Raw genomic sequence first — 21,354 nt, forward strand, 5'->3', positions numbered from 1 at the left:
GAATGTGCATATCCTCTTAACAGTAGACTTGTAATGAGCCACAAAAGTGGCTGAAGCCACAAAAATGGCTCACATCAAGATTCTAGTAATTGAAACATAGCTTTTGTATATGACATCAAAATTTCATGAAACGTCTTAATTATGGGTTCAAGATATAAAAAAGGTTTCTAAATACACAATTAACATGAAAATCTCAAAAATAAAAAAAAAACTTTTCTAAAATTAGTAAATTTTACGTAAAACAACACTTCAACACTTAACTTGGAGAAGTAAAAAATATCGACAGTCTTTGTATATGGGTTGAAAAAGCTTGGTACATCTATCACATACCTATTGAGGGATTTTTCAAAGAAGTTTGGACTTGCTTAACAATGATTTGATTTACTTTCAAAAGAAAATAGAAAATTGTTGTCCATCCGTACAAATTAGTTGTAGAAGATGGCAATGGAAAGACACCTTTAGACCTTTATTTAGCTCTGTACTATTTTTTATCAGCTCATACTGAGTGTTGGTCATAATTCCCTAAAACCATTTTCTATTTAGATAACTAACATAGTGTTGAGAATTTCTTTACAAAAGTCTCAAAAAGCCACAAAAGTGGTTGATTTTTTACATGACTAGTGTTAAAGATAAGTCTAAAGTGCTCATGTGCTTCAAGCAATTTTTGGCTATGGCTAAAAATGTCTCTAAATATATTATGGGAAACCTCCATTCAAATTGATGGTGAGAGTATACTTCTCATGAGTTTAATGCATTTTTTGCTAATTGTGGATAAAACACCAATGTGTAATGCCATATAAACCTCAAAAAAATGGTGTTGATAAAAGAAAAAATAGGTCAATTATAAAGATAGCATGATGTATGGTCAAGAGTCAAGATTTTCCACATTCTTTTTGGATTGAGGCTAGCATGTGTGCTACCTATGTACTTAACACAGGTGTCCTACCAAAGCCTTGAAGTCTATGACTCTTTATGAAGCATGGCATGACAAAAATGAATCTATTGATCACATGCACATTTTTGGTTGTTTAACTTATACTTTGGTGCCATGAATGTAGTGTAGAAAAGTGGATGATAAGCCTATTCAATCCATAACTAAAATAAAATGTTACAGTTATACCATCTGCAAACAAAACTTATCTTGGTTTCATGATATGTGTTTGTGGAAGATTTTTCTCAGCTTTTGTTATCATTTACCAAAGACAATAGTGTAAGCTCACAATACATTTACAACACTTTGTTGCCTCCTTTTGATGGTGGAAACTTAAATGTAAATTCCAATGAGGAAAATGTACAACCTATGGATCTTTCTAAAAATGTCATGGATCGATGTCATCATAATACTGATACAGATATAAATGATGTAGTTGATGTGGAAAGGGCAACAAATGAGGAGGCTAGAGGTATGTCAAAATGGCTGAGCTGCATACTTTGCATGATAATAAATTGGATGCACCTATGTCTAGTTGTACTCATTCTAGGTTCTGGCCATGCATATTATGTGTTAGATAGTTATGCTTTGACTATTTCTAATGTATGCGATGAGGAGGAACCTTATGAAGCACAAAATTTAAAAAATTGGATGATTGCAATGTAGTTAGAATATGATGCACTTATAGAAAATGACACATGGACTTTATGTGATTTTCCTCATCGCAAAAATTCCATTGGTATGCCAAGTGAGTTTTCAAGTTGAAACATAAGCCGGATGGTGAGATTGATTGCTACAAGACTAGACTTGTTGCTAGATCTTATGCACAATAGAAAGGCATTCAATATGAAGATACTCTTTCTCACACTTGTCATATGACTATTGCTCATTTTCTATGTGCATTTGCAGCTCATTTTGGATGAAATGTACATCAATTTGATATTGTTATTACTTTCTTGAATGGTGACATATTTGAGGAAGTCTATGTAACATAGCCTTGTGGTTATGTCAAGAAAGGAGAACAAAATAAAGTGTGAAAATGTAAGAAATTTTTGTATGGGTTGAACCAGTCGCCTTCTACTTGGTATAAGAAATATGACACTCATTTGGTTAAACAAGGTTGTTATAGCAGTTCGAAAAAAAGCACTTTGGATGTCAAGTGTGAGGGTGATATATTTGTCATTGTCGCTCAATATGTACATGATATGTTGATTAATGATCCGAATGAGGCACACTTTGTTGAATTCAAGGTTGATTTAAATGCTACTTTCAAGATGAAAGACTTGGGGTGTTTGTATCAATACTTCCGCATACAATTTAAGTAGTGTGATGGGTAGATACATTACTATGTAAGTTTGAACTTGAGGATTGCAAATCTATTTCCACTCAAATGGAAACAGGTTTGAAATTGAGTCTTTGTGCTACTGGTGATCTTAGCAATGTCAATCTTTATCAAGATTTTGATGGATGCCTTATTTATTTAAGCAATACAAGGCCAAATATTCAATTTAGTCTCAAAGGTTAGTAGATTTATGCATAGCCCAGGGTCTAAGCATTGTAAAGTTGTCAAGAGGATCCTTTACTACTTGAGTGACACTTGATGTCTTGGTTTGCTTTATCCCAAGCGAGATCATTGCCTCCATATTTACATTCTTTTTCAAACTCAGATTGGGCTCATTATTATGACATGTGAGTGTCTAAAGTGGTTTTTGTTTCATGCTCGGTAGTTTATGCATACAATGGTTGAACAAGAAGCAACCTATTGTGGCCACTTCTAGTTGTGAAGCCGAGTACAAGGAAATCCTCTTAACTACAATTGAGTGTGTGTGGCTAAGATGTCTTATTGTGGCCACTTCTAGTTGTGAAGCCGAGTACAAGGAAATCCTCTTAACTACAATTGAGTGTGTGTGGCTAAGATGCCTTATAGTTGACTTGGGTGTGGATTGGACACTACCAACATCATCTACATTGACACTTGCAAGGAACATTGACACTTGCAAGGAACCCATATTTTGATGCTTGGACAAAACACATTGAGATGAATTATTACTATGTTGGAGAGAGGTTCTCTGTTAGCGGGTCACTGCAACGGACGTTTGTAGCATAACTATCGGGCACTAAGATAATCTCTGTACTTAGGGAAGTGACTCAAATGACGCACAGAGACTCTTTGAGATCGCCGATCTCAAGAAGTGAACCTTAACAAGCAAAGACACCAACTTAACAAGCAAACCAACACTCAAAGATCAGGGAAATCTACCTATGTCCTTTCTCACAGCTCTTGGTCATCATGCCTTCTTTGCACTTGAACGGACTCGAAATGCAACAAAACTTTAGGAGGAGGTCTAGGACACCTAGAGGCACTAGCCTACCAAGTCTGGTCGCAATCCAACAAGGTACCAAAATCACGATCCATCATGGAAAAGGTCCAAAATCTGCAACAGAACTATCCAGAAAGGTCACCCTATGGTCTAGGAACACTCTCCTAAAGTCAAAATGACTAAAAACAATGATATAAGCACTCAAAAATGAAGATTAGGCTCACAGATGCGTAGTCTCGAACCTCAACAAAACCGACAATGCTTACACTTTAATGGAAGAGTAAAGAGAGAGGAACATAATGCAAGTTTCAAAATCGAAAATGGATTAAATCATTAGTTTCGATGGTTACAATTTGGAGCAACTTTGTAGCTTGAGCATACACATAATAGAGCTTTCTCTTTTCTCAAGATAAGCCTCCTTTCACATTAAAGTTAGTGACCTTTGTAACTAGGGCTTTCTAAATGGCCAGTGGCTAGTTCACATGGACCTTTACAATTGTCATGACAGAATTACAACTTAGGGAATCGGTCCACTACTTTGGAATCAAGATTTACACAGAGTATTACTACACTAGCTCAAAAAACTAATAGATTACAAATGTGGTGTCCGGCTATGTGTTCAACCAATTGGGCGCCCGTTAGGTCTGTCTCTTAATACTCTCAACAAGAGAGATCATCTTGGATTATGTGCTGACACAAGACAACTTTGCAAATCTGCTCACAAAGAAATTTCCTTGTGATAAGTTCAAAGCTTTCCACAAAGCTTTGGGCTTTCTTCCCTTTGTGGATTGATCATGGCCTCAGGGCATGTCATTCCCCTATATACAATATTCTAGTTCTTATTCACCACATCACTCCTGGGAGGGATTTGTTATCATAAATATTCTAGTGATGTGTGTGACACACGCTTACGATCATTGGGGTATTACTTTCCTCACTAGGAGGTTTCTCCTCGTGCATTGAATATATGCATATCATTCTAGGTCTATCTTATCTTTCTATTGGGCAATAAGCAATACACTCTCTGTTAGGTGCCTTGAGATTATTCTTCTTCTCCAAGCTATGTGTGCATCCCTACAACCCTAACTCCAACACCTCCAGGATGCATGTATTTGACTGGCACAACACTATTTCCTGGCAGGGGTGGTTTTTGACCTAGTAATGGCTGTGGTCTCATCGTGGCTATGGGTGGTTTCTGTTGGTCCCATGGGATGACCTTGTGGGGATCCTTTTTCTATCCCTCTCACTGGCATCCTTTGCATGTTTCTCATCATGTCATTCATGTGCCTAGGCATGTCTTTGATGGCATTCATACCATAGTGGGTCCCACTACCTATGCTAGCACAATAGATGTGGTTCACTCACCCTGCATGTCATTAGCAGTTCCCTCTTCATTGAAGATCTCACAGTTGTCTCGCAAGTCTATAACATATAGGATACATCTTCTAGGGGTGTATGTTTCTTGCTATAGAGAATACCATGCAGCTCTTTGTTGAGTAAGACTTCTAGAAACAATGAGACAATTCTCTCTTCGCTCGGAATTTCCAACTCCGAACATATAACAATATACTGTCTCATTCATCTTCCATAGCCTCTTGTTGTAGTCTCCCTTTTTTTTCATTTGAAGCTGTAGATTTATGCCATTATGTTGGTGCTTAATTCCATTTTCAAACAAGCAGCAAAAAATATCATTGCCAATGTCGACACATATGTAATGGATCTCAGTGATATGGTCTAAAGCCATGTCAAATCCTAACCTTCAAGGGTCATTCCAAATCCCTCAAGCTAAATATGGAAGTTTCATATTTACTTTGCTCTCAATACTTGTCTAAATCTTCTAGGTGGTCATATGGATCCCTATTTCCACTAGATTTTTTGAACCGTTCTTGGATCACCTGGTCTAATTCTATCATTATGATCAGTATCTGGTCTTTTGGTTGGTGGTACTCCATCTAGGCCTTCAAACATGCTGATTGGTAGTGGTGACTCATTCAACCCTCTTTAGGTCTTGGTGTCACCCATTCTTCCTTAGTTTGTAGTGGTTTTCACACCTCTCACCCAATACTCATCATGGAGGTGGATTCCTTGTGTTGTACTACCCTGTTGGTTGGCCATATTGTCAAATTATCTCTCACTAATTCAATTTATGTTCCATATTAGGTCCCATGTACATGGTCATCTATTAAACTGAGTTGCCCTGATACTTGGTTTGTTCAACCTCCTTTGGAGTCATCATAATAATATAATTATTATTCCAATCCCTAAAGAGATGTGAGGGAAGGTTTACTGGACCTTTTTTCCTAATCTTCAAAATATACATGATTTTCAAGGGTGTTATTTGCCTTGGTTTTACATGTGCTATTCCCAACAATTGCGTCTTGTTATTGTTCTCTCAAAAATAAAATTCAAGTCATCAATTAATAGCTTGTATGTGTTTCAAAGGTTTGACATCCACTTGGTCATACACTTCAAAGGTGCTTTACATGTGCCTTGGTCATGTTCTTTAGTGGTCATGTTTGGAATCAACATATCAACTTTCAAACCCCATTGGTCCACAGTGTTGGGATTTTCAAATTTTAGATATTACGCTCCATTTTTTGGTCCATTTAGAAGGTACCTTGTTTGTTGTCTCTAACCTTCTCTTTGAGTGTGATTGTGTGGTCATCGACTCTTACTGCATATTCTTCATTAGGATCCATATAAATATGATCCCCATTCCTGTTAGTCTTGTAGAAGTTCAATAAGTGTTTGAACTTGAGAGAGGTTCCCATCCCTAATTGAGTAGAAAAGGAAGATATCTTTGAATTTGAGTCAGATTAAGTGTTAGGCACTTCTTCCACTATGGTTTTTAATGATTCTCCTTGGTTTACACTCTCCTCAGTAGATACTCTACTTTAAGTATCTTGGATATGGCATAGCCCAATCTAAGGTACACAAAGACCCAAAATACTTCATGAAATTTAATATAGGCCTTTAGAACCAATACCAACCTATTTCAACTGTTGTAACTCCAGTATGGCTATTGCTTAAGCTTAGTCTAGATCACTCTTATACAATTAGAAGTATGTAATTTTGTCTATTGCTTTGCAAGTATATACAAGGACTCTTAGTCAAAAGTTTTCATATTCGACCTTGCAAAAGTAGACAAAGAATGAATATTCACCCTTCAATTCCAAAAAACTCAATTTCTACAAACAGTGTTGAAGCGAATCCAACTTTTTTATTTATTTATATGATGGGTATACCAACCCTACAACCAAAAAATGTTAAAAATGAGCTCCTTGGCTCCTAATAGGGGATAATAATTTTGATTGATATATATCTATTGAGTCAAAAATGATTTAGTTTTTACTTTTGTTGATCCCCATCAGTTAAGTGTGCATTCAATAAGCTTTGGATGGGGTTTTACAATTTTTAGGGAAGTTTGGCTCATTCTCCCAATAGTTTTAATGTATGATAGTTTCAAGTTCAACTCAAGTGGCCTTGCAAGTCAAAACTTGTTCAAATTACTTGAAACTCCTCACAAGTACTCTATTACTACCCTAGATCCAATCCCTTTGAACAAATTTTAAAAAGTTGAAGTTTCAGAGTAGGAGATAATAATCACGTCTAGTATCTCTTAGGTCAAAATGAAATTTTTATCACTATTTTGACTTGTATCGGATGTTTTCTAAGCCAAGTTTGTGTTTGTGGTTAAACTTCATTGAGTAGTCCTAGGCCTACGTGACAATTTAAATTTCCAAATGGCATGACAACTTAAATTTCTAAGTGGAACCAAACTTGAATGAAGGTCTTATTATACTATGTTCTAGCCATCAAATGGTAATTTTTTTGCAGTTTTAGGCCCCAAGAAAATTATTGCGGTTAATATCTAGGTGCAAAATTTTGCAAGTTTTTTGCAATTTTTCAAGTCTCATAGTTGTAATAAGGTATTTTATCAAGAGGTCTCATCAAGTTCTATTCTCTTTGAGTGTTCTTGTCCTTAGTTATCTCTCCGTCTAGCGTGGAAGCTGTTTTTGTGCAATTCTTGCACTCAAATGGAATCAAAATCTATAGACCCTTCACAAAAGTGTCACACTTCACCTAGACAAGGTTTATTGTGAGAAATGTTCAATTTTAGGCCTTTAAAAAAAGAGCTTATTATCTACAGGCCATAAAATATTTTTTGGAATTTTGATGGCGTTCAAGTCTTATTTGCTAGAAAAAATTGCATTTGCATGCATTTGCACAAGGGCGATATTAATCTCATTTTTTATCGAACTTTTGAATTATTTGAAAGCTTATTTTTTACTTCCTTATAGGTTAGTACGTCTTTCCCAAGTTCACTCATGACCAAAAATGTTGTTTATTTGGGCTTTCAAAGCTAACCTCATGATTCCTGTACCAAAACTCTCAAATTTCTTAAAACACTTTACTATTGATATTTCAAAGGGTGAGATAGGTAAAAAATGCTTCTTGATGCCTACTTACCCTACTCCTTGTCATCTCCGCAAACGATAGTGAAAAGTGTCCACTAACACTGCTTTTTTGTTGTTTTTCTTTTTGAAATGAGTGTCAATCCCTAGACTCTGACATAGTTTTACCTATCAACCACCCCAAAACAAGTTGCTAGTTTTTTATTAACCAACAAGTCACTACAACTTTTCCAAGATCAATAATAACCATAAATCCTTTTTTTGGTCCTTCGAGCTCACCTCATGAGTCATGTACCCAAACACTCCATTTTTTTAAAAAAACTCTACTGATGACAATTCAGTAGTGTGGAAATTTCTCTTGATGTCTACTTACTCTACTGCTAATCAACTCAATAAATGGCAATATAAAGTGTCCACCAGCAATGGGTTATTTTTTCTTTTTAAAGTGAGCATCAATTCCCACACTTTGACTTAGTGTAAGATATAAACCACTAAGAAAAACCTAATCTAAGCCTAGTGATCCTTGTTAAGTATGACTATCCCCAAGACACCTATACACAGCTGAAGCAGACACACCTCAACCATGTAATTGCTAAAAGTTTGTTTTTGTACTTTAGGTGAGCCTAGAGGAAGTCTTCAAAAAATACTACTGAGCACTGAGTTTTCCTCTTATTCTAGGTCACCTCATCCCCAACAATAGTGCCAAAATGTGAGCTTGCTAGTTGCCAAGCCTTGTTATCTTATTGTAGAGATAGTGAGAACCATGCACATAAATGTTATACCATGGGACGGAGACGATGCAACCAGTTCATGAAGGGTACAAGACGTTGTAAATCTCTTAAAATATATACAGTATCTACTCAAAGCTACACCTAGTTGCATGTCATGTAGAAAACACTAACTATAACATTTGCAAGAAAATCCCGTAGATTCACCATGCAAACAAAGTCCAATTGAGACTAAACTTGTAGGATGGCTAGGTAATGACTAAAGACATATACCTATGGCCTCAGAATAGTCAAGTGCATACTGGGTATACCTTCCATTCTCACTCTCACTCCTCATCATGGTCCGGGCTATATAGAATCTACTTCATTGGATCTGATTGGTTACTGCTTCTACTCAGCTTCATGTGGAATTTCAAATGTCATTATCTATTCATTTTTCCCTGATATTTTCTTTTAATAATATTGATATATACTCCTTCAAGAACATTGGTATAGCTAGGCCTTTGATGGTTAACAATACTTTATTACAAGATAATGTTTTTAAGCATATAGTGGTTAATGCTATAGAAAAATTGTTGTCTCAACTTGGCATGTAGGATCCTATGCAAGCTTGGCTTCATTTATATGTAGGGATGAAACAATATACTAGACATACTGGGAAGAGATTCTCTAGGGAGAAAAACGAGACATATTACAGGCATCATAATATGTAGCACAAATCATGGCTCAAGATGTATCACAGTTGAGTGACAAGGAAATCAAGGGGCTTAAGGCAGCCAGGCAGGCGGTCAGGCAATATGAGGCAAAACTCGCCTCTAGAGAAATATTCTTATGCAAACAACATGAACCTAAATATGTACATTCCTTGTCAAACATGTTCTTTAGAAATTTGTAGACAAATCATGCTAGGGAATATATTCGCATGATAACTAAGGAAGATTGTCAAATCAGCGCAGAACTTGCTAATGTAATGGAGGAATGTAAACAATACTTTGAGGATATATTGAATAAAGAGGTAGATGATTCATCTGAGAGATAGGAGGTTGTTGAGTTTTTTCTTTCAGTTGTGGATCCATGCATAGAGGAAAGGAATGCCAAAAGGCTGGAAGCACTATTTGAAGAGAAAGAGATCTTGTCAACCCTTAACACTAGAATGGTAACCTAATAGGACATAAAAGTGTCCTTTCAGGGTTTTGGGAAAAAATTCCAAAACCATAGTAGATCCACTCATTTTGAAAATTCCTTTCATGAGCTTATAGTTCAATAACTACTACATATGGAAAAAATGAGAAACTTGTAATTTTTCTCATCCCTTGGTCACTACAAGCCTCCAAAGTTGATGGACCAGTGCATTTTGCCCAAAACAGCAATTTCTTACTGTTGATTGCATATAAATAAGAGTGGAGATTTTTGTAGGACATGAGATAAAATGCCCCGTTAACTTCAATGGGTTGGTGACCAAAACATATGGTTGCTTTTACCTCACTAATTTGTTTTTGGGCAAAAAAAATAGGTACAAAAAAGTTGCATTTTTGCCATTCTGCGGACCTATCATCAAAGTTTCTATAGTCACGTTCAATACAGATACTATATACATGTTTTCTTAGTTCCCTTTGGGCCTCTGGATTCAAAAGGAGCCATGGAGCATGTCAATAGGATAATTGATCTCTTACAATTGGAACCTTGGGGGCAATGATAAAGTGCTAAATACAACAAACGTGAAAAACTGGGTTTAGCATTATGATTTCTAGAAACCCATAGAAACTACTCAATATCTAGTCTACAAGTTTGTAGTCTATGATTAGATATGGTTACTACCTACAAAATACACACAATTTGCCTTCGAAACTAGCAATATTGAGAAAGTTATACTTGCTACTCTAAAATGTATCGTATTCTTCAGCAATCAAAAAACTCAACCATCATCATATACTATGCTATATAGCATATTAGGTCCCCCAAACTCAAGGAAGATTAGATTTATGTTATACATTACACTTACACAATCAAAATTGAATTTGGATATCAAGAAAGCCACCAAAAAAATCATAAAAGTGCTAATTTTGGCCAAAAAACAGGATTATGCAATTCTTGTAAATTGGTCATAACTTTCAATTTTAACACTTAGCTCTCCCTTCAAGCATCAAAACATGTTGAGAACTATGAAGGCCTAGCCTCTAGCCGTCTAAACCTCACAAACATGAAGTTTAGAGTGGTATAGTTGCCAAAAATTGAAAAAAAGCCAATAACAGGACCCGTTTTTTCACACAGTTTAGGTTCAAAAATGTTGTGCAAGAGTAAGGTTAATGGTGAGATCGATACTTTAAAAAAATTGCTAAGTTTTCTTCAACTCATAAGACAACTTTGTGGATATATAGCACCTAAAAATTCATTTTCATACTCTTCAACTATTTCAAGCAAAATGGTCACTTAACAGGACACAAAAGTGTTTAAGGACATAAAAGTGTTCTGTTACCATTCTAGTGTTAAGAAAGTGGGTAATGATAATATCCAGGAGCTTGTGGTCTGACAAAGGAGTTTGTATTGGCTTTTTGGGATCAATTGAATCTTCTGATAGTTGTTGGAATTAGGGTTTCAAGAAAACACACACATCTTGAAGAATACGAAGGAGGAAGCTCAAGGCACACAAAAAATATTGTATTACTTAGTGTGCATGATGGAAAGATTGATAGCCCTAGAGTGATGGGCGTATATACAATGGACAGGGGGGGAAAACCTCCTAATGAGTGAAGGGCCAACCTGAAAATCCTCCTGGCAACCAACCAAGCAATCAATTGGTTGTTAGACTCCACAACTAATTCTAATGAACTAGCCTCTCTTTTGAAGAGGGTGAGAGCTTTCCTCCCTAATAACAAAGAAGGAGGTTTTTTAAAAACAAAACTCCAGGATAAAGATTCCACACCCAAAGAGTTACTTGTGTACTTGGATTTGAAGGAGTACGAGCGGAAGTGCGACGCGAGAGAGAGTGCGAGAAGAAGAGCACGACGATATGGTGAACTCGCTCTACTGTAATGTGTAGAGCATAGTGAGTTCTTATTAGGTTTTTACAAAAGAATATGTGTACATACCTGGCGGCCCGCCCACTTACTTGGGCGACCACATTGGGCTTTATACCCCAACAACCTCCCACTTAAAGTCCAATGTGGTACTTTAAGTGTGAGAGAAGCTACTATACAAGCTAATATACAAGAGATGTAGAGAAGTGATGTACTACCCTACACCTAATTGCTTGCGAAAATGCGCAAAGCTCTCTGAGGGAAGTCCTTTTGTAAGTAGATCAGTAGGATTTTCTGTGGTGTGAACTTTGACAAGCTGAAGTTGCTTATCCTCGAGCATTTCCCTGATGAAATGATACTTCACATCCACATGCTTTGTCTTTGAGTGATAAACTGGATTGCGAGCCAATTGTATAGCACTTTGACTATCACAATATAACACAAGCATCTCTTCTTTGATTCCCAAATCTATTACTAGTCGATTAAGACAAATTGGTTCTTTGCATGCCTATGATGCTGCAACATATTTAGCCTCTTTAGTAGACTGAGTAACACAATCTTGTAATCTAGAACGCCATGATACTGCTCCACCAGCCAATGTAAAGACATACCCTGACGTAGACCTTCGGTTGTCTAAGTCACCTGCATAATCTGAGTCTATAAAACCCTTTACACTTAGCTCCTGACTCCCATAGCATATATGCATACTCTTTGTAGCTTTCAGGTATCTCAATATTCCTTTCACTGCCTCCCAATGTTTCTTGCCTGGGTTTGACATGTATCGACTTACTACTCCCACTGCAAATGCAATGTCTGGGCGAGTAGCAATCATTGCATACATCAAACTACCCACTGCAGATGCATATGGAATCTTATCCATTTCAGCCTGTTCTTCCTCAGACACAGGACAATCTTGTTTGCTAAGTTTCACATATGGTGGCAATGGAACACTCAGTGCCTTTCCCTTCTCCATATTGAAACGTTGCAAGACCTTATCAATATACTCTGTTTGAGATAACCAAATCAACTTCTTTGATCTGTCTCTCTCAATGCGCATACCAAGTATATGACTTGCCTCACCAATGTCTTTCATGTCAAACGATTTTTCCATCTTTGACTTCAAAGCTGAAATTTCTTCCAAGTGCTTGCCAGCAATCAACATGTCATCCACATACAAAATAAGGATCAGCCAACTACCATCCTTAGCCTTCTTTGTATATAGACAGTGATCGAACTCACTAAGTTTGTAGCCTTGAGAAAGCATAAACTTGTGGAATTTATGGTACCATGCCCTCGATGATTGTTTTAAGCCATAAAGACTCTTTAACAACTGGCATACCCAATCTTCCTTGCCTTTCTCAACAAACCCTTCTGGCTGCTGCATGTAAATTTCCACATCTAAATCACCATGCAAGAACATTGTCTTGCCATCCATTTGGTGCAACACCAAATCTAATATGGCAACCAATGCAAGAAAGCATCTCAATGTAGTCATCTTGACCACCGGAGAGAAGACTTCATCAAAGTCAATGCCTTGTTCTTGCTTAAAGCCCTTGGCAACAAGCTAGCCTTGCTTTGTACTTTGACTGACTATCATGAGCGGTGATCTTATACCTGTAAACCCATTTACAAGGTAGAGCCTTTTTGCCTTGTGGTAATTTAACTGGCTTCCATGTCTTGTTTTTATGCAGAGCTGTCATCTCTGACTGCATGGCCAATTGCCAATTCCCGGAGTCCTTCATTTGCACTGCTTCCTTGTAACATGAAGGCTCATTGCAATCAGTCAACATGACATAGTTCATAGATGGAACAAACCTATCAGGAGGTCGCGTGATACGTCCAGATCGACGCACAATAGGTGGCTCAGGCTTAGCCACAACCTGTGGTTCCACTCTATCCTGTCCTTGCTCCTCTTGAGCCCTGACATTTTGTCTTGCACGTGCAGGTCCATCTTCTTGGAAGACAACTCTTCTAATCTCCTCAACCCTCTCTGGTTTAGAATGATATTTGGATTCATTAAAGTGAACATCATTGCTGCGGACAACCTTTCTGGATTCGGGATCCCAAAGTCTGTACCCCATCTCACCAGAATTACCATAGCCTAGAAAGATGCACTTTCTACTCTTTGGCTCAAGTTTGTTCCTAAATTCCTTTGGAACGTGAGTATATGCCTCATAGCCAAAGACTCTGAGATGCTTGTATGAGGGCATTTTGCCTGACCATACCATCTCTGGCACTGAATCCTTCTGCAAAACCTTGCTAGGAGATCTATTTACAAGATGAACAGCTGTTGATACAGCTTCAGCCCAAAACCCATTTGGCAGCTGTTCATTAGACAACATAATTCTTACCTTCTCTTGTATGGTCCTATTCATCCTCTCAGCAACACCATTTTGAGGAGGATTGTAAGGAGCAGTAAGTTCACGTTTTATACCTTTTGACTCACAAAAGTCCTGAAAGGCTTTTGAAACATACTCTCCACCATTGTCAGTGCGTAAGCATTTAAGCTTCTTGCCACTCTGATTCTCCACAAGTGTCACAAACGTTTTGAAAACACTAAACGCTTCATCCTTGTGCTTGAGAAAGTAAACCCATACTTTCCTCGAGTAATCATCTATAAATGTCATAAAGTAAGAAGCCCCCCCTAGAGATAGGTTAGGCATAGGTCCACACAAATCACTATGAACAAGTGCCAACTGTGTATCGCTTCTACTGCTTCTATGCTTATGTGGCTGCTGTGTTTGCTTACCATACACACAATGTTCACAGAATTCAAAATCATTAAATGAAAAGCCAGGCAAATAACCAGAACGAGACAAGATTTCCATTCCCTTCTTGGACATATGTCCTAACCGGCTATGCCACAAAGAAACGTTCGGCTGCTTGGTTACATTGATTACATTTTTAGAGACATTTGATACATAGATCATGTAAAGTCCTCCAGACTTTACTCCATGTGCTACTGTCATAGAGCCCTTGGATATCTTCCACATGTTCTGTCCAAAAGTGGTGACGTAGCCAGCATCATCAAGTAAACCTGTGCTGATCAAGCTCTTTGTAATTGCGGGAACATGTCTCACATTCTTCAGCGTGAAAGAAGACCCATTCTGAAACTTCAATTGAACATCGCCAACACCTAAGATCTCACATGTCTGCCCATTGCCTAGCCGAACATGATCTTTAGTGCTCACATAAGAGGTAAACCACTCCTTGTTTGGAGACACATGAAGTGATGCCCCTGAGTCTATAATCCAGTCACTCAGTGCATTTCCATCAGATGCTATAAGAAGAGCCGAGTCCATTGTATTCTTCAAAAAGTAGATGTCTCCTGACACTAGACTGTCATCCTCTGCAACAGTGTTTGTCACATTTATTTCTTAAATTTTCACTGAGGACTTGTTCTTCTCACCATGGTCTTCAACTTTCTCTTTGCCTTTTTCTGCTTTCCATTCTCTGCAGTCTCTTTTCATGTGACCCTTCTTGCCACAATGGTAGCATTCTATGTCACTCTTGCCTTTAGCACTGCGGGACTTGCTACGAGACTGATTCCTCTTTCCACCTTTGTACTTTTCTTTGGTCCTTCCCCTGACAACTAAGGTTGTTCCTTTGCCTTTGTCCATTGTCTTTCTATTGGTTTCTTCAGTAAGCAGACTTCCTTCTACACCTGCTATGTTCAAACCATCTGGAGGTGCAGAATTACTCAAAGCTGTGCGAAAAGTGTCCCAACTTTTCGGCAATGTGATCAATAGGAACATAGCTCTAACATGTTTATCAAACTTGACACCTTGAGCTGACAAATAACTATAGATTGTGTTGAATTCATTCAGATGATTGGACATAGGTGTCCCTTCTTTCATCTTCAAGTCAACAAGCTTCTTAAGCCAGTATACCTGTGAAGATGCACTCTGCTTCTTAGGTGTCCCTTCTTTCATCTTCAAGTCAACAAGCTTCTTAAGCCAGTATACCTGTGAAGATGCACTCTGCTTCTCATAAAGATCACTCAGCTTTAACCATGCTTGATAAGCCGAAATCTTGTCTGCTACATTGAAGTAAACGCTTTCTGCCAAAGTCAGCATAATGGTAGAAAGTGCCAATTCATCCATTTCGCTCCATTCATCTTCATCCATATCTTCTGGTTTTATCCCCTTGAGCTTTATAGGTTTACTTCTTCTACCCTTTGTAGATGCAATGATTTTGAGCTATAAATGCAAAAATCATCAATAAAAACCCTAATGGACTTTCCAAAGAATGCTTGAAACACCATGTTCATGAAGCGTTGGAAAGTTGCAGGAGCATTTGTCAGGCCAAATGGCATGACTCTAAAAGCATAACAACCCCAAGGAGTGATAAAGTTTGTTTTCAATTGATCCTCCAATGCGATACCTATTTGAAAGTAACCCGAGTATCCATCACACACAGTGTACTTCTCATGACCAGCTACTTCATTTAGTATCTCATCCTGAAATGCGAGGGGAAAGTGATCTCTTTTCGTTGCCTCATTAAGTGGACGATAATCCACACACACCCTCCTCTTGCAGTTTTTCTTAGGAGTGACAACAACAGCAGCGACCCACTCTGAATTCTCCAGTGGATAAATGAAACCTGCTGCTAGAAGCTTTCTTACCTCCTTGAGTAGAGCCTGTTCCTTTATAACTCCTAGCCTTCGTAGCTTCTGAGCTTTAGGTGTGGCCTCTGGCTTCAACTCAATCTTGTGTTGAACAACATCTACTCCACGCACATCGGTGTAGTCTTTAGCAAAATGCCTCGGAAATTTCCTTAGCACACATTTGAACTCCTCTCTTTCATCCTTTGTAAGTGTTGTAGACAACATACCTTCTAACATTCCTTCATCTTCCACCTTTTGGTTCTCTTGGGAACCTACCTCTTCCAAACCTCGAGAAGAGGTCTCCTGGTTGTTTGGCTTAAACCTTACCATCATGACTTCAATGGAGGACTCCTCTTCAGTAATGCTGCCGCTACTTTCTTCTTCTGAAGTGTTTTCAGTCCAATCTTCTTCCGTCTCACTTCGAGATGAGTCTTCATGGAGCTCCTCTTGGCGTTGCTCCTTCATGTCAAAGACAACCTTCTTGTGATTGTCATTCCTGCAAATTAGCTTTCCACTCTTCCAATCCTGCAAAGCTCGCATTTTCATTAGCCATGGTCTTCCTAGGATAAATGGGTAACCATTTCCCTTGGTAGACATGACCTAGAAATCCACTGCCTTCTTAATGCCAAAGGCCTCCACAAAAACATTTTTACAAATGCCTACGCGCCTAGCCTTGCTATTGTTTTCCATTTTCACTTTGATTTCAGGTGTCTCATGGATGTGCATGCCTAGTCTTTGCATGAGCCCTTCTGTCATGATGCAAATTTCTGCACCCCCATCCACTAGATCTTTCCTAACCAATCTTCCTTTGATGTAACAGTCTAGCACCGGTGTAATGTCCTCATTCATTTCAGCTTGTGCAATTTTTACGACAGGCACACTCTCTTTTACCTTTTCCCTAGTGCTAATTGCCCTTGTTAAATCCCTCCTAACTTGTGGACATAATGCAAGAAATTGAGGCCATGAAATATTAGGACCCTTACCTCTCATGTCTTCCAACAAGTTGTACGGAGCCATACCATGTCCAAGAGGGAAGTCTTGGAGGTTGATACGACGTCGAGTCCTCTTGGTTTCCTTGGTCCCCTTTGCCTTTTTGCCTTGTCCATGGTCACTCTGTGATGTGACTCCTTCTTTCTCTTTACCTTTCCCTCGGCCACGTTTAATGCCATTGGCTTCCATGTTAACCTCATTTGAATTTGTCACCTCTACCACATGCACATTTGGATCTGGCAAAGGTGGAACTCTTTCTACCCCTTGTGGAGGTGGTCTTGGTCCATTTGGCCTTTGTAGAAGCCTTGGTTGTTGACCAGCTCCTTCTCCTGCATTCATCACTGGGTAATTCAAGTTAGGTCTCCCTGGCTCTCCACGGGGCCAAGGACAATTATACATCCCATGTCCAGACTCTCCGCAATTCCAACATTGCAAGACTCTCCTAGTTCGTGGCTCTCTCTCTTCTGACTTCTTTGCTTGTCCCTTTGGACCTACAGCTTGTGCAAGGTGAATTGACAGGCTGCTTAAAGATTCATTTAACTTCTCAATCACTTCAGCCGTTACCTCAGGAAGCTCCCTCGATGTTGATGCTTGTGACTTACCTTTGGGTCTAAGACCTTCTATTGGAACCTCTCCCCTTAAGCACTTGAGTTTCCTATATTTCTCAGCAGCCCTAGTTTCAGCTGCATCAAAGGTAGCAGGTGCACCCGCCTCAACTTTTACCTTAAGGTCAGGAAAGAGTCCGGCGGCTATGAACCTCTCCTTCTTTAGAAATTCTGCACCATCACCAGGGTTAGCAACATTTCGTATCCATAGAGCCCAAAGACGTAGAAACTCTTGCTTGTACAAGTAGTAGTCATCTAAGTCTTTTTGCTTATGAGAAACAATGTCTTGCCATAATTTTTGAGTGTTTTGGGGATCAAAGAAGTATTTCTTGAAACGATTCAAAACTTTCGTGTAATTCCCTTTAACTTCCTCAGGCAAAGAGTCAAACCAAGTGCTAGCATCTTTCCTAAGGACCACCTCAAACATTTTTACACGTTCTTGATAAGTTTCTATCCTCTTGATACGGCAAGACATCTTGAAATTCGCTAGAAATAATTCTGCATCCTCTCCAGGCTCTCCAAAGAAAAGAGGATATCCAGAAATTTGGTGTTGGCTCTCCATTGAATTGATTTCAAAGTGACGCGTTTTTGTTTTTTCTTTCTTTAAAAGATTTACACAATAATATTTTCTAAATTGCAATCTATTCTACAACAAAATAAAAATATTCACATCAAATGACCTATGATAATCAATAAGAGGTAGAATGACAGGGTTTGGTGACGCGAGAATTTCTCCTGCTCTTTGGGCACCAAACATGAATACCATACGTTGTACAAAATGGATTTTTCTACTAATTGCAATGTTTACTCTAATGTGTGGAGTGAAATGAAAGGGAAAAACCTGTATTCCTAGGCCATTATCCATGGTCTATGCATGACCTAATTCTTAAAACAAAACAAAAATATAGACGTCCAAACTAAGGTCGTACCTAATGAGAGGCAAAATAAAAGGATTTACTGATGCGTTTATCTCTACCAACCTCAGAGGACCTAAAATTCTACGAATTACTCGCTGAAATTGCAACATAGTACTAACAATTACGCCTTGCAATGGGAATGAAGGGATCATACAAATTCTCGTGATTCATGCAAGCTACTTGATTATGCTAAAGGTTGAGACTTCACAGAACATACACAAGCCTGTCCTCAGTGGGGGCACCAATTTGAGGCGGTCCGGGGCGGGCAACAAGAAGAGCAACCTCTAGACACCCTTCAAGGCTCCCGTGCTGCTCAATGGGGCTGGGACACAGCACAACACAAACCAAAACAACAAACCCCCAGCCAAATCCAAACTACACAAGGGGCACCACCTAGTTTAAGAGCGAACTAGCACGCAAAAGAGGAGAATCGTTAGAGCAAACCACAAACAAGCAAGGAATTTACACTAACCTTAACACCAATGGAATACTCTCACTCACTAAAACACTAGAGAGAGAGAGAGAGAGATGGTGCTCGGGCTGCTTTGAAGTGTATCGTTAATGATCAAGCAAACATAAATATATATATGTAAGAAAGAGAGAAAAAGGGGGAGAGGGTGCTTGTTGCATTAATACCTTCTTACAAATCTGTCATGACAAATCAAAGTGAGATTAGTATTTGTTCAGCATAGCTTGCGTAAATTTCACCACAACGCATCACAAGAAAAAACCACCCCAATCACTGTCTTAAGGCCAGGGGAGTCCTCTCCACCGTGTCGCCCTCTTAGAGTATGTGGGATTTATGGCTAGATTGATGACAACACCAGAGACAAGCTACCAAGAACTTAACAAAAAACACCAAGACAATTACGCATCATTGTTGTCCATTACTTCACGTTGGAAGGGAGACAAAGTATCCAAGCTTTTAGTCCAAATCCACCCTCTTTGATTCAGCAAATGTTGGGCTTACACTAGTAGGAGAAATGATAGATTTCCTACTCTCAATTGAATGAACACTCTCTCTCTTACAAATGGCATAGAGTTCCCTTGTTAATCCCCTATTACAACACATGCACATGCATAAGACAATGAGATTCCACTCAAGAGCTCCTTGTAGAGAGGTTGAGCTTGGCTTCTCAAGCTATAGCATAGTGCTCTTGCTTATGGCTCCCCCTTTTTTGTGCTAGCTACACCCTCCTTTTATAGCAATTTTGAAGGCTAGGGTTACTCCTCTAACCATGGTTGGGTTAGATTTTCTGCAATTTATCTAATTTCTTTTGCTTGGAATTATCAAGAAGTTGGTGGGGAAAGAGAGAGGAGAGAAATGGAGGTGATAGGACTTTTCATAGTGGGTTAGTGTTAGTAGAGTTAGTATTAATTTACAAATGGAATTGGATATTTACAATGGGAGTATCCATGTAGGATACAAATAAGGAAGAAAAACTCTTAACACTAGGTTGGTAATGGGACACTTTTATGTCCTGGGACACTTTTATGTCCTGTTAAGTGACCATTTTCCTTGAATTATGTCAAGAGTTTCAAAATGGATTTTGAGGTGCTATCTATCTAGAAAGTTGTCTTGTGATCTGAAAAAAACTCGACATTTTTTTGGAATATCAATTCCATCTTTAACCTTGTCCTTGCACAACATTTCACAACCTAAACTGTGTGAAAAAATGGGTCCTGTTTTTGGCTTTTTTCAACTTTGTGCAACTTTACCACTCTAGAATTCATTTTTGTGAGGTCTATAATGCTAGAGAACTATCTTTAGTAGTCCTCAACATGTCCTGATGCTTCTAGGGAGAAATAAATATTAAAGTTGTAAGTTATGACCAAATTACAGAAATTGTCAAATCCTTTTTTTAAGCCAATTTTAGCTCTTCTATGATTTTTTTGGTGGATTTCATGATATCCAAATGCATTTTTTATTTTCTATGTCGCATATTGTAACATAAAGCTAATATTCTTTGAGTTTTGGGGCACCTAATACCCTATTTTTCATATTACACAACGATGGTTGATTTTTTCAATTATAGAAGAAAACAAAACATTCTAGTATATCAAGTATAGCTTTTTCAATATTGTTAGTTTCTTGTGACAACTACATGCATTTTGTAGGTAGTAACCATATCTAGTCATAAGGATCAAATTTGGCTAGATATTGAATAGTTTCTATGGGATTCTACAACTCATAATGTTGAACCCAGTTTTTTCATGTTTGCTGTATTTAGCACTTCATCTTTGTCCCCAAGATTCACCTTGGTAAGAGATGTATTATTCTTTTGACATGCTCCATGGATCCTTATGAACATAAAGGACAATAGGAAACTAAGAAAACATGCATATATTATTTGTATTGAGCGTGGCTATAGAAACTTTGATGATAGGTTTGCATAATGGTAAAGATTCAACTTTTTTGTACCTATTTATTTTGGCAAAACAAAAAATAGTGAGTGAGAAGCAATCATATGTTCTGATCACCAACCCATTGAAGTTAACTAGGGAATTTATATCAAGTCCTACAAAAATCCCTAATCTTATTTTTATGCAACAAAACGTAAGAAATAATTGTTTTGATGAAAATGGACTGGTCCATCAACTTTGGAGGCTTGGTGTGACCAAAAGATGAGAAATTTTACAAGTTTCTTATTTTTTCCATGTATAGTAGGCCTTGAAATATAACCTCATGAAATGATTTTACAAAATGAGTGGATCTACTGTGGTTTTGGAGGTTTTTTTCAAAACCCTGAAAGGACACTTTTATGTCCTATTAGGTTACTAACCTAGTGTTAAGAGGTAAGAAAAGGTGGATTTCTTACAAGGT

This window comes from Adiantum capillus-veneris, chromosome 26 (assembly GCF_014529385.1).
Source record: "Adiantum capillus-veneris isolate H3 chromosome 26, ASM1452938v2, whole genome shotgun sequence".
In the NCBI taxonomy this organism is placed as follows: domain Eukaryota; kingdom Viridiplantae; phylum Streptophyta; class Polypodiopsida; order Polypodiales; family Pteridaceae; genus Adiantum; species Adiantum capillus-veneris.